At 33.4% G+C, this 7,602-nt stretch overlaps 1 pseudogene; it reads right to left on the bottom strand.

The window, feature by feature from the left end:
- Window positions 1-6,897: 6,897 nt before the first annotated feature.
- LOC142175607 (U6atac minor spliceosomal RNA) lies at window positions 6,898-6,975 on the bottom strand (annotated as a pseudogene).
- Window positions 6,976-7,602: the final 627 nt, after the last annotated feature.

The following is a 7,602-nucleotide window of genomic DNA, read 5'->3' as shown; positions in this document are numbered from 1 at the left end:
CACACCTCGTTTTATAATTATAAAATACGGGTCTCAACCCACTTTCATATTTTTACTACACCTCGTGCCCACATTTTTGTCAACACCGCAAGGACAACTCACGTGTCAATAATAAAAAATATTGTATTTTTCCGGCACCTCGTGCCCACATTTCATATCACATCTGCACGGACGGTTCACGTGCCAATAACATAATCATAATATTTTTCTGGCACCTCGTGCCCACATTTTATATCACATATGCACGGACAATTCACGTGCCAATAACATAATCATTATATTTTTCTGGCACCTCGTGCCCATATTTCATATCACATCTGCACGGACAATTCACGTGCCAATAACATAATCCATCCGGCAATAGCCACAGACTCACAATTTCAACACGAATCAGACTATTATCAAGTTACCAACAACAAGACAAGTTGCACAAGAGATAAAAATAAACACTAGAAAAAATCACAACATCATATAAAAATCACAAATAAAATAATCCCACATCATCATGTATCATCCCTGATAATAGCTACCCATATCTCTCCTATAGACACCCTTATCACTCCTATAATAGCCTCCTTTATCCCTCCGCCCTGACAATGTCAATAGCCACCCTTATCCCTCCTATAGCCATCCTTTTCACTCCTATTAATAGCCACCCTTATCACTCCGCCCAGACAATATTCCAACACACATAACCACAGTGAAATACCACCCTTATACCCACATAATGTTAACAGTGGAATGTCACCCTTATGTCCTCATAATAATAACTCAAATCACATAAAAATTTACTCGAAATATTATCACGACAACACAATACAACAATTCATATCACAATTTTCCCGTAGGCCACAACCAATTCTAAAGATACAACAAATTCACTTAAATTCACAGTAATTAGCCAAGGCTCCACACAAGGAACACAAAACCTCAAGAACAACAACAACAGAGATGGAAAAATAACTCAGTATAGGGCAACACCTTCATTAATCCAAATTCTTGATAATTATATTAACGCCTCAATTTAAACTTATTTAATTAATTATTTACAGATGGAAAATCCATAATATAATAATTTTCAGGAAATATCAAATCAACAAACTCACAGAATTCACATAAAAATTCAAGTGACAATCACACCAAATTATCATATAAAACCAAATTCGACAAACAAGGATTGAGACATGGAAAATAGAGGATTTAATAAATGCCAATAATTATTCAATTTACTACACAAAAATGCCTAAGACTTTAGCCCAATCTTTCTTGAGCTTTCCTTACATTACTAAGAGGTTCCGAAAATCCTAGCAACTTCAATCTATTTAGAAAAATAACAAAAGTGAACTAGATTTAGGAAGATATTCGTGGGTTAACCTCATTTAAGCATTTCATCAAACACTAAGTGTGAAAATTTGATTACAAGGTTCTTCCATAAGATTTCCTTCACTCCAAAACCCACTCTTTGCCCATTTGAACTCAACAATCTTCTCATAAACCTTATTGGTACATGCATGTATAAATAATACTCTCATACCCAAGAATCATACTCCAATCACCCATCTTCTACCCAAACTCGAAATTGAAGACTAGGGTTAGAACCTTACCTCTTGGGTGAAGATCTTGTGAGTTTTCTTGTTGAATTTCAAGGCTTGAGCAAGATTTTGATGAACAATTAGCTTAGGAATTTCTCCTATCACTTTAGGGCACTTCCTCTCTCTAAAAATATCAGATATTCCCTTCAAAAATGGTCTCTTGTGTCTATTTAACGAGATAGGGTCGGGTTACAAAGATAGAAGAATGGACCCTCCAAATTTCGGACCAGGCTACAGACCAGGCTAGGCACGCTCTGTAGCGAGCTACAGACCAGGCTTCGCGAGCTCTGTAATGAGCTAAGTACCAGGCTTCGCGAGCTCTATAGCGAGATAAATACCAGGCTTCGCGAGCTCTATATCGAGATAAATATCAGGCTTCACGAGGGATATAGCACGGTATAGCGCGCTACAGACCTGGCTTCGCGAGGGATGTAGAACGGTCTAACGCGCTACAGACCTCGCTTCGTAAGGTCGAAATGATTCAACTCCCCAATGCACTGTTCAACCCAAAAAGTCCGAAAATACAATACATTAGCCTACCTTGGCACCACGAAATCTTAAATTTCTTGGCGAAAATTTACGGGGCATTACAGACTAATTTGCAAAGAAATAAAATAAAATGGCCAGGTGTTAGGGCTGAAGAGTAAATAAAGAAAAGAAGAGGGATTAAAAAAAAAGGAAAAAATAATCTGAAAAACAACTATACCAAAATCTGTTAGGGAAAGATGCCATTTTCCCCATTTTCACGGCCGACACCTTTCCTATATAGTCTCTCATTTTTTGCATATCATAGACACACTCATTCTGCATATTTTCAGAGAATTCACACATCTCTCCTTCATTCTTCACTCATTCTCATAGGCAGAAAACACTCTGAGATTCAAAGCTAGATCTAAAAGTAAAAACCCAAAAATAAACATATAGAACAAAATTCTAAAAACTAAAAAAAAATTGCAAAGTCTTAGGCCGATTTCATTTTCAAAGAAATTCAAAAGTTAGATGTTTTTAGTTGATTCAGAGGGCCTCATCTCTTATTTTCTGGGTTGATCAAGCTGGGTTTCATCTGTTAATTGAAGTTGCTCTACTGTCGAGTTATCGCTGAATTCCTTCACTTTTCTCTTCAGCCTTTATTTGGCTATCTAATTCTTGCTTGCTGCTGCTAGTTGTAGCTAAAATGTTCTTCAATTCAGACCTATATTTGGTCACTATTCTGCTATTTTATTTTAGCTACTAGGTATGTAAATATTCATGTGCAATTCTCCATGAATAAAATTTGACTTGCTCATGTCACATCTATGCTTAGTTTCATAGATTTATAGTGCTTAGTTGCCAGACTTTCTTGTATTTGTTTCCTGTTAATCTTTAGTTCTTTGAAACAACATGTTGAAAGATGTATTTGTCATGCATTTTCTCTGCTTTCTCTTTGTGCGTGAAAACCTTAAAAGATGAAATCATTTGGATCCTAACTTGCTGTTTTTACTTGTTTTAATTGTGATAAGCGAGATGCTGATTTGCAAAGTAGCTTTGTAGTTATCCTTGTAAACGCAAAACTTGTTTGGGAGATTGCAAAGTCTCATGTGCCAGAACTGAATATTTTAGCAGAAGCTAATGAGATTGGAGCCTAGATTCAGTAGGCGTTTGGACATAAGAATTGTAAAATTCGAAAAAATGGTATTTGAAATTTAGAGTTGTGTTTGGATATAAATTTTATTTTGGGTTAGTTTTTGAAGTTTTGTGAGTAATTTGAGTGAAAATTTTGAAAAATAACTTTTTGCAGTTTTTTAAATTTTCGAAAATTTCCAAAATGCATTTTCAAGTGAAAATTGGAAATTTTATGAACAAACGCAGATTTCGGAAAAAAGTAAAATTTTTTTGAAAATATCTTCCATCAAATTTTATGTCCAAACGGGCTCTTAGATTAGTATAATCTTGTAACTTAATTTAAGATTAGCAAATTGCAACAAATAATCAACTTCGTATTTTATAGTTAAGTAATATTTTTTTGTTTTCAACTGTGTTTGTAACGTGTTCAGAATTATACTGTTGGGCCTACTTCCAGTGGCCCAGACCCTTATTTGATGTAGTGAAGCTGGGCTCAATGTGTTGCAAATGTAACTGACCCCCGTGTGAAATTGGAGTTATTTGAACTCAATAGTCGTATAGCCCAACAATTTCAAGATCTGTTGGCTTATTGGGAAGATAGAGTCAAATGGACTCTATAGTTATATGGCCCACCCATTTTGAGGTCCAGACAGGACCTACTTGGGCTTAATGGAAGATCGATTCATTTCAGAGGCTATGCCTTGGGCCTCAGCCCACTCGTCTTCCACTATGATCTGATGAAGGTCCAGTTTTGAGCACTGACTGTTCATATAAGAATTAATAAGAGATATAGTTTAAGCACAAGGCATTGCTAATCAATTAATAGGGATTCATTGAGTTATACAAATACGTTTTCAATTCACCATCACCATGTCTTCAACCCTTGTCTAGTATGTGTTTTGAAACAAGTCCATAATATTTCAAAGTCCTTATGTATTTATGGCTGGAGATCCGCAATCTTTAGATCTTCACATGAAATTCCAAATTTAGCCATTAATCAACTCTTGATTCGTAGTTTGCTTTAAGCATTTTCATTAATAAATCATTATGATCATGGATACGGTTTTTATGGCATAGTCATGATACATAACTCCAAACTCAAGTGCGCGTTCGCGCGACTTGACCACAACTTTAAATAATTAAAATAAACATGTTGTGAATCACAGGTACGTTTCACGTGGTGTGATTTGCGATATGTACAAAACAACAAGTACGCGACATCGTGACTTGTTTAAATAAATTTCATAATTGTTTAAAATAATTAAAAGTGATATAGAAGCGGTAACGCATAAAGGTTTTAAACATGTAATAATTCAGATAATTAAGCCAAATATTAATTGCGAAGCGGCCGTGCTAAAACAACGGTACTCGGGAGTGTCTCACACCTTCTTCTGGGTTAATAGAATTCATTACCCGGTCTTTTGTGTTCACGGATCATAAATAGAGTAAATTTTCTCGATTTGGGATTTTAAAATAAACCGGTGACTTGGGATACCATAATAATTATTCCAAGTAGCGACTCTAATTAAATAAATAATCTCATTTTGAAGAATATCACTTTAATTGGAAAAACTCCCTATCTTCGGAAATGGAGGTGTGACAAATTAAATTTGCACAAAAATAGGCCTTTTTTTAAAACTCATTGACAAATGTTTGTCATCAATCTTCTTGCCATTCCATAATGGCGTTATATAGCAGAAGGTCAAGAAATTGATGTCACAAACATTTAATTTTATCGTACTCAGTTGTTATAAAGACAATTTATTATATTGCGGCCCCTCTAGTATAAATGCAGCAACTATTGACATTTACTTTACCTACTTGCACCGAAACTGCAATTAATCAGAATACTCTACAGGTTTTATAAGATCAAATTCCTTCGCGCAAAACTAAATAACAATGTCCTAAATATTGTCTTAGGGTAAGCATAAGAATACGCACGAAGGCTAATAGCTTTTACCTACTCTTCTGTCCAAATTTACTTGTTCACTGTACTGAAAATAGATATCCACTTTTACTTGTCTAGTTCGGAAAACCAATGGACCATTTTTTTTTAAAACATATTTTACCCTTATCATTTTCCAACATTTTATATTTATAATAGTTCGAAAAATTTATTTATAATAAATAAGGGTGATATAGAAAAATTACCATATTATTTATTTTTTCTTAAGGAGTGTGCTAAGTAAATAGTACGCAAATAAACTTGGACATATGAAATAGGTTGAAAGCGAACCAAAGACACATTTTTAGAATTTAAATATTATGAGTTCGAACGTGAAATTCTATCACACTCCTAAGTTCAAGTTATTGATGTGTTCAAACTCTAAAGTAGTTCTCCTAACGAAAAAATATCAAATTTAAATATTAGTGATAGTAGAATTTTTTTGTACTATTATATATCAACGGTTATAATTTAAATCACACAGTATATACAGGTGTGCTGGTTTTTAATAATCTAGTTGTAATAGTGGTGGTCTTCATTCTTCAATGGCTGTTATGGGGAAAAAAGTTGGGGTCTTTTAAAATGATTCAAAGCGACTAAAATCCTCTGAAATGTCTAATGAACTTAATTATAAAGTGCACGATCGTAATCATTAATATTGAGTACTCATCAGTCATTATATTATTGTGCTAGGGACCGGAGCCAAAGTGCGGAATGACGATTTGGCTGAATCCTATAGTTTCCGTTTAAATCATATCTTTTTCTTAAAAAATTTATTGAATTTGTATAAGTTATTAGTTTAGAATCCAATAATTTAAAAAGATTATAATTCCGATTCTATAAGATTTAAATCCTGACTCCGCCTCTGACTGTGATGCAGAACTAAGACCGCAAAACTTCGGAAGTATATATATCACAGTGGGGGATCCAAAATTTTAAAAGCATGGGTGATTGTCGATAGAAATTTCAAAAGAAGAGAAAAAAAGGAGTTTGGTCGTAGGTGCTCACTCAATATTTATCTAAATACTTTTATAATTGCCTATACAAATTTACTAAATCTGATCAAAGATAATGTGTGTTTGAGCACCCACAAAAGACCATATAGATCCGTCACTATATATGTGACAAAAAAAATTCTTGAAGGAACAACTCAAATCCCTTTAAAACAAATAATATTGATTTAAAAATTCGAAAGTAAACATACTTTCTTTTACTAAATTAATGTGAGATAATAATGCAACTATGCAACCTTAAAATCCTCTTAATTTATGATTAAGATGATTCCTTAGCTGCGTAAATCCGAGGAAGTGTTGTTGTTGTCGGGCGGAAAGAGAGATAACTACTATCTTTATTGATCGTTCTTATATACTAATTGGTAAACGTTCACATCAATTATATCAACTAAGTTTGTGTTGGACTGATAAGTTATCTTTTATCTTTAATTAAAAATTTCATGTTCGAGTCCTGAGTATGCAATCGAACCCAATAAAATATCAAACAACCAAAAAAAAAATTAGTAAATTGTTTGATTAGTAAATAGGAACGTAGTTTTCGAACTTGTGACAGTGATTTTGGCCCTTAACGACTAAACTGTCCCATGAATGATAAAAGTGATCATGATAAAACTCTCAGCGTCGTTTGATTACCGGGATAAGAATATAATCTCGGGATAAAATATGAGATTGTATTTATCCCATATTTAATTATTATTCTACCTGGCACCCAAACCTAATAATTCATAAGTATGATGTTTCTGGGAAAAAAGAAGAAGAAAGAAAGAGAATGTTCTCGTCCTTGTTAAGAGAGTTGTTAACCATCTTTAATTTCTAACGACACCTTCAACTTAGTTTCCGTTTGGACATAGATTTTGATTACCTAAAAAAAAAATATTGTTTGTTCATGGAATTGATCAGTTTTGTTTCAAGTTACAAAAACTTGTTTGGGCTAGTTTTTGGATAATTTTTTTTTTCTACTCACTAAACTTCAACATTTTTCACGTAAAATTAATGTCCAAATATAATTTCAACTTCCAATTGTTTTTTCCAACACAACTTAATTTTTTTTCAAGTTTCAATAAACTATGTCCAGACGCTAGCTACGCACTTTAATTTTGTTTCAAAGTATGAATTGTACCCTGTAGAACTTATTCTATTAGGTCAAAATCAATACTTTGAAATACCTAATAATGTAACCTTCGTTATTTCTACAAATAGTTTAGTAATAAATTTAAGTAATATATCACTGGTCTTTCTTTAAAAAGTGTAGCAACAAATTAAAGATTCCGAACAGAGGCGGACCCAGGATTTGAGTATGATGGGGCACCATTGTCATTAGAGTGAATTACCCAAAGCCAATAAAAGAATACATATAAACTCTATGATAGACCAGTAAATAAGCAGCACAATCCACTATATAATATAAACTTGCTAAGCAAAAAACTAAAATAAAGTAAGAAGAGCTTAC

The sequence above is a fragment of the Nicotiana tabacum genome, chromosome 21 (genome assembly GCF_000715075.1).
Source record: "Nicotiana tabacum cultivar K326 chromosome 21, ASM71507v2, whole genome shotgun sequence".
Lineage (NCBI taxonomy): Eukaryota > Viridiplantae > Streptophyta > Magnoliopsida > Solanales > Solanaceae > Nicotiana > Nicotiana tabacum.
The sequence above is the reverse complement of the archived record's forward strand: the minus strand, read 5'-3'. Positions and strand labels throughout refer to the sequence as shown.